The sequence below is a fragment of the Bos javanicus genome, chromosome 8 (genome assembly GCF_032452875.1).
Source record: "Bos javanicus breed banteng chromosome 8, ARS-OSU_banteng_1.0, whole genome shotgun sequence".
NCBI classification, from domain to species: Eukaryota; Metazoa; Chordata; class Mammalia; order Artiodactyla; family Bovidae; genus Bos; species Bos javanicus.
The window spans coordinates 63,478,366-63,491,112 of NC_083875.1; positions in this window are offsets into that span (position 1 = coordinate 63,478,366).

Below are 12,747 nucleotides of genomic sequence, written 5' to 3' on the forward strand. Positions count from 1 at the left end.
AAAAGAAGGAAGGATACTCTGAGAATAAGATAAAGGGAGCAGTGCTGGATGTGAAAACAGGAACTTAGGAAGACAGGAACGATCACACTCGATGATCTCAATTTCTCCATGAAGTAGACCACACAGAGAAAATGGGAAACTAAAAATGGGATATGAATAAAAGTTGAAAGAAGTTGGGGGGGAGTGGGTACAAAGATTAACAAGTAGCACTAAGAGTCTGGCTGAGACTGAAGACCTTGAAGTGGTTTCTACATGTGTTCATTCACTCATTTACCCCTCTCAGGTCACATCAATGATTTTTGGTTCCCAGTGGGACCATTATTCAGTGACTCAGTTTTGGTCATACAGATACACGTCAGAGTATCAAGCCAAGAGTTTGCTTTGGGACAAGTCAGGATAGAGACACCTATTAAACATCCAAGTGGAGGCACTCAATATGAGGCTGGATGCTTCTGAGTCATGTTCCAAGAGGCAGACAGAGCTGGAGATGGAGTCTGGGGAGACATGGCTGCACAGAGTGTTTTCAAAGTCTGGGCCAGAGGAGATCACCAATGGAGAAGTAGTAGCTAGAGAAGAGGACTATGGCCAAAACTTTGAGCACTCGGACACTTGGAAGTCAAGCAGCAGATGAGATCACCAGCTAAGCAGACCACAGAGGGGCACCCAAAAGCATACAATATTCCAGTAACCAAGTAAAGAAAGTAGTTCAAGAAAGTGAAGACAGAGAAGTGACCACCAGAGGTTATTGGCGACCTCATCAAACAGCGGGCTGAGCAGAAAACAGAAGTGAGGAAGGAGAGACAGGAGACAAGTCCATGGGAAAGGCTGCTGTGAAGGACAGCAGGGAAATAGGCCATCGGCTGAAGGAAGACGGGGTAAAGGAACAGCTCTGCAGAGAGTGGAAATGATGGAACAGGTATGAATTTTGTTGGAAATGCTGAGTGGAGAGAAAGAAACTGGGGATGCAGCAGAGATGGGAGAATTGAAAAAAACTAGAGGCCAGAGGATTCCGCTCACAAGTACAAGGAAACTTCAACTATAGCAATAGGAAGGCAGGAGGGAACGAGAAACACAAATTCAGATGGATTAAGAGGTGTGATGGAAGGATAGGGTGTTCCTTTGTACCTGCTTCTTATTTTATCAATGAAATAGGAGATGAGGTGATCAGACAAAGATGGAAGAGGGGTGTGGAATGGATGGCTCCTACCAAGAAGGAAGTAAAGATGTGAAAAAACTGTCTTTGAGATGGGAAGTGAACACCTAGAGAAGGGTGGTAGGATTGCTGAACAGGATTGAATGATCACTTGAGATTCGTTGTCATAAATTTAAAGTGAGGCCAGTTGGCTTGGGTGTGTGTGTTCTCTTATGCTTGAGTTACAGCATGTAGTAGGAAGAGATGTAGGCTTTAAAGAGAGTAAATAAGAATGAAGAAAAGTGTGATAAGGGAATTAGGAGTGTTTGAAAAGAAGTGGTCAACAAAGGTCCATCTAGTCAAGGCTATGGTTTTTCCAGTAGTCATGTATGGATGTGAGAGTTGGACTATAAAGAAAGCTGAGCACAGAAGAATTGATGCTTTTGAACTGTGGTGTTGGAGAAGACTCTTGAGAGTCCCTTGGACTGCAAGGAGATCCAACCAGTCCATCCTAAAGGAAATCAGTCCTGAATATTCATTGGAAGGACTGATGCTAAAGCTGAAACTCCAATACTTTGGTCACCTGATACAAAGAGCTGACTCATTTGAAAAGACCCTGATGTTGGGAAAGATTGAAGGCAGGATGAGAAGGGAACGACAGAAGATGAGATGGCTGGATGGCATCACTGACTCGATGGACGTGAGTCTGGGTGAACTCCGGGAGTTGGTGATGGACAGGGAGGCCTGGCATGCTGCAGTTCATGGGATCGCAAAGAGTCGGACACGACTGAGCAACTGAACTGAACTGAAAAGAATAGTTATGGCAACAAATGCAGAAATACTTGCTGGTTAAGGAAGACAGAGAACTTAAGGGAAATGACAGATGTGAAAAGTGGGAGGGGGAGTGCATTAGAAGTCTTGATGAGACAGTGTAGAAACATTACCCTCTGGGAGCTGGAATGAGAGGAGGTGGTGGTCAGAGAGCAGGATGTCTAGGTTCCGGGTGATGATACAGTCATGAGTGTGACAAAGGAATGCGTGGCTAGGGTGGGACAGATCAAAGGAAAAAAATCAAAGAAAGGCATGAAACCAAGAGGCCAACATGTTAGATGGCTCACCCACATAGATATGGAAGTCACCAGTAATGATGTCAGGAAAAAGGATAGAGAGGAAGACAGCATGCCATTGCTAAAGACACTAGTGAATGGGGATAAAGAGTGGGTTCATGTGAACTTCAAGGGAGTGGAGTTTTAAAGGAAAAGGGAGAAGAACTGGATTTAGAATCAACAACATAAACCAAGGTGGCCCTACCTAATCCACCACACTTACCTCACCTACCCCATCTACGTCACCTCCAGGCCCTCTGCTGCTGCTAGCCCACCAGGCTCCCCCGTCCCTGGGATTCTCCAGGCAAGAACACTGTAGTGGGTTGCCATTTCCTTCTCCAATACGTGAAAGTGAAGTCACTCAGTCATGTCTGACTCTAAGCAACCCCATGGACTGCAACCTACCAGGCTCTTCCATTCATGGGGTTTTCCAGGCAAGAGTACTGGAGTGGGGTGCCATTGCCTTCTCCTTCTTCTTCAGTACCCAGTATCTAAGAGGAAAAACACCCTCCAATGGGAAGGGCTGAGAAGACAATCATAAGTAGACACTCAGCTTTCATTTGATACAGAAACAGAAGTGAACAGTCAAAAAAGAAGCTGAGGGTTTTGGAGAGTGTAACTGACTCCATGAGTTCCCAAACCCACAGAGGAAGGGTCTGGGCATACCAGAAGGGGTGGGAAATTGAGTCAGATTAGAGACTGTTCAGAGTACCATGGGGATTAGAGTCCCATCGCCCTGAGGAGCTTGGGTTTCTGAAGATGACTGAGGTTAAACAGTGTTCCAAGCATCTCAGAATTAGTCTTGAGGGTCTCCTAGGGGAAGGCAGATTTGACACGGTGGTCAACAATTCTCTTCGGTGCCAGCAAGTGGGGCAGAAACCACAAAGCGAGCCCCCGGGGGACTATTCTCTTAAGTGGCCAGCACTGGAGTTCTTTGTGAAGACTCCTGGGGAGGGGCCACCTGCCCTGAAACCAGATCCTCAGGGTCAACTTTTCTCCCTGGTGATTCAATGCAATGGAGATTTGGAGCACAAGTCCATGTTCTGTCACTTTGCTCCTGGGTCGTGCAGTGCCGCAGTGGGCAGTTTCATCTGGAGGCAGGGATACTAGATGAAACCCAAGACACAGATAAACTTGAATTTCAGATAAATGACTTCTTAGTATAATGTCTCCCAGCTATTGCATGGGACATACTTATTACAAAAAAATTATAGCCTATCCCTGACTACTGCCACATGATGTCAGTTGCTTGTATCAGGCAGGGTTCTCCAGAGATCTACAGGGCGAGGCACCAAGCTGGAGATGAAGCAGAGCCAAGTGGTTCAGTTCTGGTCCGAGTCCAAAGGCCTAAGAACCAAGAGAGCTGATGGTGTGGCTCTGGTTTAAAGGCTTACAGGTTTGAGATTCAGGGGAAAAGCCAATGTTCCAGTTCAAAGGCAGTCAGACAGGAAGAATTCTCTCCTGCTCAGGAAAGGGTCAGCCTCTTTATTCTAGGCAAGCCTACAACTGAGTGGATGAGGTCCATCCACATTATGAAGGGCAATCTGCTCTACTCAGTCTATCCATTTAAATGTTTCTCTCTTACAAAAACACCAGCACAGAAATACCAGAATAATGTCTGCCAGTCTGGTTAACATGTAAAATTAACCACTGCAGTGCCCACGTGTGCACTTTTTGAGGGAAGTGGAACTAGGCAGTGGTATTTTAATTATAATAGTTAATGAGAAGAGAGAGGCAGGCCTAATCTCAAGGTATTAACTGAAGATTGAAATATCATAGGCCTATAAGCTTACAGCAGTTCAAATGGAGAAAGTTGTGGGAGAATTAAGTCATTTCATACACACAGTAATATGGGCAAGATGGAGCCCAAAGAACCTTCCCCTTAAAAGGTCAGTCCCACTCTGTGGGAGAAGGCAAGGGTGGGATGCTTTGAGAGAATAGCACTGAAACATGTATATTACCATATGTGAAATAGATGGCCAGTGCAAGTTCAATGCATGAAGTTGGGCACTCAAAGCCAGTGCATTGGGACAACCCAGAGGGATAGGATGAGGAGGGAGGTGGGAGGGGGAATTCAGGATGATGTCACATATATACCCGTGGCATTTTATCAAATAAAAGGCTCTGAGAAATCCAATAGAAAAATATACCAAATGTCATTTCACCCCGTGTTTCCCAAGCTTATTTGTGTAAAGAATACCTCTACTGCAGGAACTAGTAATATCCTGAGGAATAGCTTTCTTTGAAAAACCAAAGTTAAAACACTCATGTATAATGCTATCTAGAATAAAAATACTGTATTCAACATTTTTGTGCCAAGGACCTCTCTAGCAGTCTAGCAGAGCCAACAGACATCTTAGAATGATGTATTTGGGATTACAACAGAAACTAATTATACTGAAATATAATTTTAAAACAAATGGGAGTACCTGAAGGAGAAAGAACGAGTAAGGGACAGGAAAAGATATTTAAAGAAATAATGGCCAAGGACCACATATTATATGATTCCATTTACATGAAATGTCTAAAATAAGTAAACCCACAGGGATAAAAACCAGATTAGTTGTGAGGGGGGCCAGGGAGTTGGAAGCAGACAGCTAAAAAACAGGGCTTCTCTTTGGCATAATGAAAATGCTCTAAAACTGCCTGTAGTGATGGATGTGCATCAAACACATAGATAATAACATACATTTATTTGTACACTTTAAATGGCTTAATTATATGTTACACAAATTCTATCTCAATAAATCTGTTTTAAAAACAATGGCCCAAAACTTTCCAATCATTTGTTCTGAAAACTAAATATACAGACCCATGAGGCCAAATAAATTCCAAATAGAACAAACACGAAAACACATAAAGGCATATCATAACCCAATTGTTCAAGACAAAGAGAAAATCTTGAAAGTACTCTGATAATGATACATAATATATTCAGTGGAAAAAAAGACAAAGATGACAGCAAAATTGTTGTTGAAAGCAATGCAAGCTAGAAGACATTACAGCAAAATATTTTAACATCTGAAAGAAAACACAGGCAATCCAGAATTCTACACGCAGGGAAACTGTCTTTCAAAAACAGGCAAAACAATGAGATGCCACTTAATACCCATTAAAATGGCTATTATCCAAAAAAAAAAAAAAAAGGAAAACTGCAAGTGTTTGTGAGGATATGGAGAAAGCAGAACCCTACCAGATGCCTCACTGGTAGGAATGTAAAATGATACAGCTACTGTGGAAAAGTGTTAAAAAAAATTTAACATAAAATGACAATATTATCTAGTAGATGTTCAAATAAAAACCTATACACAGTACCTCTAGTCAACAATAAATGTGTTTATTATACACTTAAAAATTTGTTAGAGGACTTCCCTGGTGGTCCAGTGGTTAAGACTGTGAGCTCCCAATTCAGGGAGCCTGGCTTTGACATCTGGTCAGGGAACTTAATCCCACATGCTCCAACTAAGAGTTCCGCTGCCACAACTAAAGAGCCCACATGCCACACCTGAGACCTGGCACAGTCAGATAAATATATATATTTTTAAATGTGTTAGAAAGGCAGATCTCATGTTAAGTGAACCTATACACAGTATCTATAGTCAACAATAATGTATTATACACTTAAAATTTTGTTAAAGCTCACATACTGCAACTAGAGAGCAGCCTCCCCTCCCTGCAACTAGAGAAAACCTGCACAAAGCAACGGACCCAGCACAGTCAAAAATAAATAAGTAATTTTTTTAAATTGTTAAAAGGTAGATCTCACGTTAAATGTTATCACAATAAAATTTAACAATTTTTAAAAGCTATACACAAATGCTTGTAGCCACTATTCACAATACCCCAAAAGTAGAAAAAGCCCAAATGTCCATCGACTAATGAATGGATAAACAACAACATATAGTATACACATGCAATGGAATATTATTCAGACACAGAAAGGAATCAAGTTCTAATACATGCTACAACATGATGAACCTCAAAAACAAGCTAAATAGAAGAAACCAGACATAAAGGACTACATGTTGCATTTTTCCACCATTTATTTCATATTCCATCATGAACTATCCAGAATAAACAAATCTACAGAGACAATAAACAGATTAGTAGCTGCCTAGGGCTGGGGAAAAGGGGATTGGAGAGTGACTTAATGAATATGGAGTTTCCTTTAGGGATAATGAAAATATTCTATAACTACAATGATTTATAATATTATGAATATACTAAATACCACTGGATTGCACACTTTAAAATGGTTATTTTATGTTTTTTGTGTATTTTATCCCAAGTTTAAAAACCACAATGAACTACACTGCCCATCTATTAAAGTGATTAAGGTTAAAAAGACCAAAGGACTTATGTGGCAGCCTGGATGGGAGGGAGGTTTGCAGAGAATGAATACCTGTGTATGTATGGCTGAGTCCCTTTGCTGTTCACCTGAAACTATCACAACATTGTTAATTAGCTATATCCCAATACAAAATTAAAAGTTCAAAAGAAAAAAGACACACAAAAAGACCAAAGAACTAATCATACTAAGTGTTGGCAAGGATGTGGAAGAACCAGAACTCTCCATATACCACTGGTGGGAATGTATGCTATAATCATTTTGGAAAACAGTCCGACAGTTTCTCAGAATGTTCAACATACACAAGCTACCATATGATCCAGACATTCCTTTCCTAGGTATTTCAAGAAAAATGGAAGCACATGCCCATACAAAGACTTGTACATAGATGTTCACAATAATTTTACTCTAAATATCCCCAAACCGGAAATAGCCAAAGTCTATCAATAGAAGATGTATAAACAAATTGTGGTCTATCTATACAATGGAATAGTATTCAGCAATATAAAAAGAATGAGTTATTGACAATCTGGACAAATCTCAAAAGGATTATACTAAGTTATAAGGAGACAAAAATCAGCACATACTATATGATACCATTTAAAATTCTAAGAAATGCAAATTAAGCTCTAGTGACAAAAGCAGTTCAGTGGTGGGCCTGGTGGGAAGAGACAGGACAGAGAAAGACACAAGAAAACTTTTGTGGAAAGGGACATATTCACTATCATGACTGCAGTAATGTTTTCACAGGTACATACATATGTCAATACTTATCAAACTATATACTTTAAGTATGTGGAGTTTATATTTCAATTACATCTCAATGAAGCTCTTAAAAACATTTTTAAATATATGTGATAAGATATATATAAGGAAGAAACGGAAATCAAGCTTATATTTTCTATTAGATTGTGCAGCTGTAAATCTATTTTTAAATAAATAAATCTTGTTTCAAAAGTTGAAAGTTATGTTTAAAAAATTGACTAAGCATTCAGTGTGTTAGATCGATTGCTGTATTGATGACTGTATTGGTCAGAATAGGCTAGATTAAGCTATAGTAACAGAAATACTCAAATCTGAGCGGCTTAATATCACTGAGGTTTATTTCTCACTTGCTCTGTGCATGCATAACAGTTGATATGAACCCAGGCCAATAAAGTTCCAATGTCCTAGAATGTGACCTCCTTAGTCAATGCAGCGGAAGACAGGACTAAAGAGTTAAGCACCTGCAACTCAACGTTCCATTCCACAGGTGACGAACAGCACTTCCAATCGCATTTATTGGCCAAAAATAGTCACATGACCACTCTTTCAAGAAGATTGGAGATTGCATGACACAGGGGAGAAGTGGATATTGGTAAACATTAATAATCTATCACAATTACCCAAAACACAAAATTATTTTCACACCAAACGACAAAAAGACTGAAATGGAACATACTCAAAAAATATGAACTGTTCAGAGGTTCCACCCAGGAAAGGCGGGAAATTGCGGCTCCATCAACACTTAGAAGTCCTCTATTCTCTCAGTATGTTCCCTGGATGGAGAGCCACAGTTCCAGATAACCCAGGGACAGCTGGGTGGCAACTCTATTTCACTTTTAAAAGTCTCTTAGCTGTCTAGATATCACCTCTTTCACACTTGCTATGCACACCATCAAATACCTCCACCAGTCACTCCTTCAGTATCTGCTCCTTAACACTCAGGTGTTGAAGAAACCCATCAGGTGGGGCCTGTCCTCAAGAAGTCTAAACAAGGTGCTACATGAACAAAAGGGGAAGCAACGAATTTTTTAAAAGATATTTTAAACTCTGACCTGTCCCATCTTTTCCTGTTTTTGTGATACTAAGTACCAATACTGTCACTTACCAGCTCCATGGCCATATGCAAACCCCTTCGCCTTTCCGAGGCTCAGTTTCCTCACCTGTGAAAATGGAATACTAAGGCTTACCTCCCAGGATTGTTGTGAGAACAAGAATGAGATCATGTCTATGGAATTGCTTTGTAAACTTTTTGTCAGGCCAACTTATCACCACCATCACCATCATCATGGCTGTCTCCAACTGTCTAGAAGGGGAGCCCCAGGGTTGGGGGAAGGCTGAGAGGAGAGAGGGGCTCCCAGCCTGACCCTGGAGTCAGGGCCTCTCTCTAATTAACTCTTCCTGGCAAAAGTTCCTTGCTGGACATGTTTGCCTACCATCATAAAGCCAGGTGAGGCTTCCAGGGGCCGCCCACTGGCCCTGGGAGGAATGATGAGTCACCAGCCCTCTAACAGCCTCGATGACAGGGCTCGCGGCCCAGCCCCTGGCAGAGAATGTAGAGGGCTGGCAAGGGTGCAGCAGGGCCATCCAGGTTTTTAAGGAGAGAGAGAGAGAAATGATGGAAAGAGGAGGGGGGAGAAAAAAGAGAGATAAGGGAAAAGAAAGAAGGGCACACAAAGACAAAAGGAAGAAATGAAAAAGAAAGAAGAATGTGATGACCAGGAGCTGGGGGATGGGGGAATGGGGAGATGTTATTCAACGGATCTAGAGTTTCAGTTTTGCAAGATGAAATCGTTCTGGAGATTGGTTGCACAACATGAAAGTCCTTAACACTACTGACTGTACACTTAAACATGGTTATGATGGTAAATTTATATTATGTGCTTTTAACAGTGAAAGTGAAGTCACTCAGTCGTGTCCGACTCTTTGCGACCCCATGGACTGTAGTCTACCAGGCTCCTCTGTCCATGGGATTTTCCAGGCAATAGTACTGGAGTGGATTGCCATTTCCTTCTCCAACTTTTTTTTACATAGGTAGAAATTAAAAATTATTTTCAAAAGTGAAGAAATGAAAAGGGGAGCAAGTAGAAGCAGGGAAGAAGGAAAGGAAAGGAAGGGAGAGAGGGAGGGAAGGAGAAGGGAGCAGGGAAGGAGGAAGGAAAGAAGCGGGACAGGAAAAGAAGTAAGAGGAAGGCAGGAGGAAGAGGAGGAATGGCAGGGATGATAAAGAAAAGAAGGGAAGAAATGAAGATAAAAGGAGGAAAAGAATGCCTTTCAGGAGATTACCTGGCAGTATACACACCGCCCCACACGGCTTGCTACCTGAGGGAGTGGGGAAAGGGAGGCGAGGGGCGAGAGCCTTGGCTTCGGGGCTGCTCCACGTGACATCACCGCGCCTCCCCGCCTTCGGTCCCCGCGGCCCGGCGGTGTTGTGCAATCGCGCGGCGCGCAAAGCTGGTGGCTGGCCCTACCGCTGGGTACCGCTCTCCTTGGGTGGCTGCGAGTCCCTTAGCCTTTGGCCTTCTGCCGGGCCAGTTCTGGCGGCGGCAGGAGGGCGATAATTGCCCAGAGACGCAGCACTTATCCGGGCAGGTTGTGCAAGGACCGCAGGAGCGAGGGCCCCGGGCGTCCGCTCTCACGCCTCAGCGGCCAGGCATGCGCGCGGGGGCGAGGGATGGGCGGGGGTCCCGGGGGCGCCTCCAGGTGTTCCCACTGGAGACTCTGCCTTGCTCCTCAGGAAAGAACAGCTGTGATCCTTACTGGGAATAAGGAAGACCTGGGTTCCCAGCCCGGCCCTGCCACCTGCCACAGTGTGTGATCTCGCATAAGTCACTTCGCTTCTGGTCCCCAGGCTCCTCTGTGCACTAGGAGCAAAATCATTACCTCTCCTTGTGGTAATGAGGCTAAGAGACAGTGCATGCGAGGCCTAGAGCAGTGCCAAGCACATGCTGTGTACATGGTGATTGATGGCCACTAATTACTTCTATCACCTACTCCAGGAGCTCACACTAAAATTCTATATGCTAGCCTCTCCTGCTTGGCCCACACACTGCCTATCAAGGCCTGGGATCAAATTTTGTCTGCCACTGGCTTGCTGGATGACCTTGGGAAATTTGCCTACTTTCTCTGTTCTTCAGTTTTCCCTTTGAAAACAGCGTGATGCAAGTCCCCACTTTGACAATTTGATGGGAAAATTAAATGAGGTGACCCTTGAAAAGTGTGAGGGTCATACCTATCTATATCAGATTCTGCCAGCCACTGTCCTTGGAAAATTCTTTTCCCTTGACTTCCATGACAACAGGCACTCTAGGTTTTCTTCCCATTTCTCTGGCTTCTCCTTCGCAGTCACACTGCAGGCTCCTCCTCCCTTACAAATCCCTTAGGAGTTGGTGTGCCTTGGGATTCTCTCTTAGGCATCCCTCTGTTCCTTGTTGAGGGGTGACTTGGTGACTGAATCCCCTCCAAGACCTCGGGTCCCAGCAGTTGCATGAAGGCCAGACCTCTCTTCCATGGATCCCAATATTTACAGGCCACCTCCACTCATATGGGTACCACAGAAACCTCACATTCAGCATGTTCCAAACTAAACACATCATTTCCCTGTCCCAAAATCAGACGGCAATGTCCAGGCTCTCTGTTCTTCCCAGGTCAGCGAGGAACCTGAAAACCACCCTTAAGGCTTCTATCTCTCCCATCCTCTTACTATTCAAGCAATCCCTGTGTCCCATCCTTCCTGCCTCTTTAATGTCCCTTCAGTCTGTTTTCCGTTCTCACTGTCACTGTCCCAGTCTTGGCAACTGCTATATTGCTCACTTGGGGGACTGCAGCAGCCCCCTAACTTGTCACTCTGTCTGTAGTCTTGCCCCCACTCAGTCCTCTACACTGAAGCCAAAGTGACCTTACTAAAATACAAATCTTACCATATTGCTCCATGTGTTACTCACCTTCTCTCAAGATTCTAACCACATGGAAGTTATTTCTGGTCTCAGGTTACCATGCCTCTGTGCCTTCTCACATGCTGTTCCCTCTGTCAGGACAGACATTCCCTTTTCGTTTGGCTCAGTCTAACTTGTTCGACAGATCTCCACCTGGACACTTCCTTTGCATAGCTTCCCCTGCGCTTCAAACCCCTAACTACCTTAGGGACCCCTCCTATTTGCTCTTAAAGTAGGAATACATGAAAGTTTATCTCATGGTGAATTTGTTTTGATACCAGCTTTCTAGAAAACAAAAGGAAATGTATATCAAAAGCCTTTAAAATGCCTATATTCTTCTTTGTATCCAATTTAAATACATAGCAATGCCAATGGAAAGATAAAACAGTTGCTCTTTCAGTAGAAATGGATACCAGAGGAATTTTCATTCATTTGAGGAACTTGGCTTGGGAATTTCTAGACTGGTGGTATTTACTAAGATTATGGAGATCTTCAAATTCCACCCCCTCATCTTGGAACTGGGGAGCTGGAAATCCAAAAATGATTGGTGACTTTCCAAACCTGTTCCATCATACAGGAGGGTAGTGGCAGGGCTGGAATTTGAATGTTTTCTCACTCCCTGGTCTCTGCTCAGTCTAAGTTATGTTCCCACCCCATTCCCAGCAATCGACCCCAAGACTCCCTACATACTCCACACATACACACACCACACCAAGGCAACCTACTGGATTTCCATCCAAAGTCCTTACATCCAGAAAGCAGACCACCCTTGAATTCACTTAATTTTTTATGATCTCTCATACTAATCTTTGAAAAGCTGACCCATCTGAATCCCCCACCAAGCTCTGTTCTAAAGCATATCCAACTCTGTAACAATTACATTCCAAACTCCACAGTTTTCTGTAAACAGAGTCCTCTGTGCTAAGCACTTTCCATAAGATATTTTCTTTGGGGTTTTGTTTGTTTGGGGGTTTTTTGTTTTTGTTTTTGGGTTTTTTTCTATTTTTAATTTATTCTTCCAACAGTACTACAATGTAGCTAATATTGTCCTTTTGCCCTGTGAGGAAACTGATATTCAAGGAGGTTAAATAACTATCTCAGGGCTTTTAAGCTCCTACACTGCATAGAACCTGCCATGTACCAATGTGGACCTGCTTTCCTGGTATACACTGCCACACGAGAGCAGGTGTCCCTTTTTGTAGTCTACTGAGAGGCATCTTTCAGACTCATGGGAAATCAGAGCTAAGAGACCTTGGAGGTCGTCATTTCACAGTTTGTTCCATTCTTCAAACAGGTCATGTTGTACGAATGGTTTATACCATGAACTGTGAGCAGAGGAACTTAAACTGGCTCTGCCACTTACTGTGTGACTTTGGGTGAGTTACTTAACCTCTCTGGGCTTCATATTTCTTGCCTGCAGAGATAATAATACTGTTTAATTAATAGACTTGTTACAAGGATTAA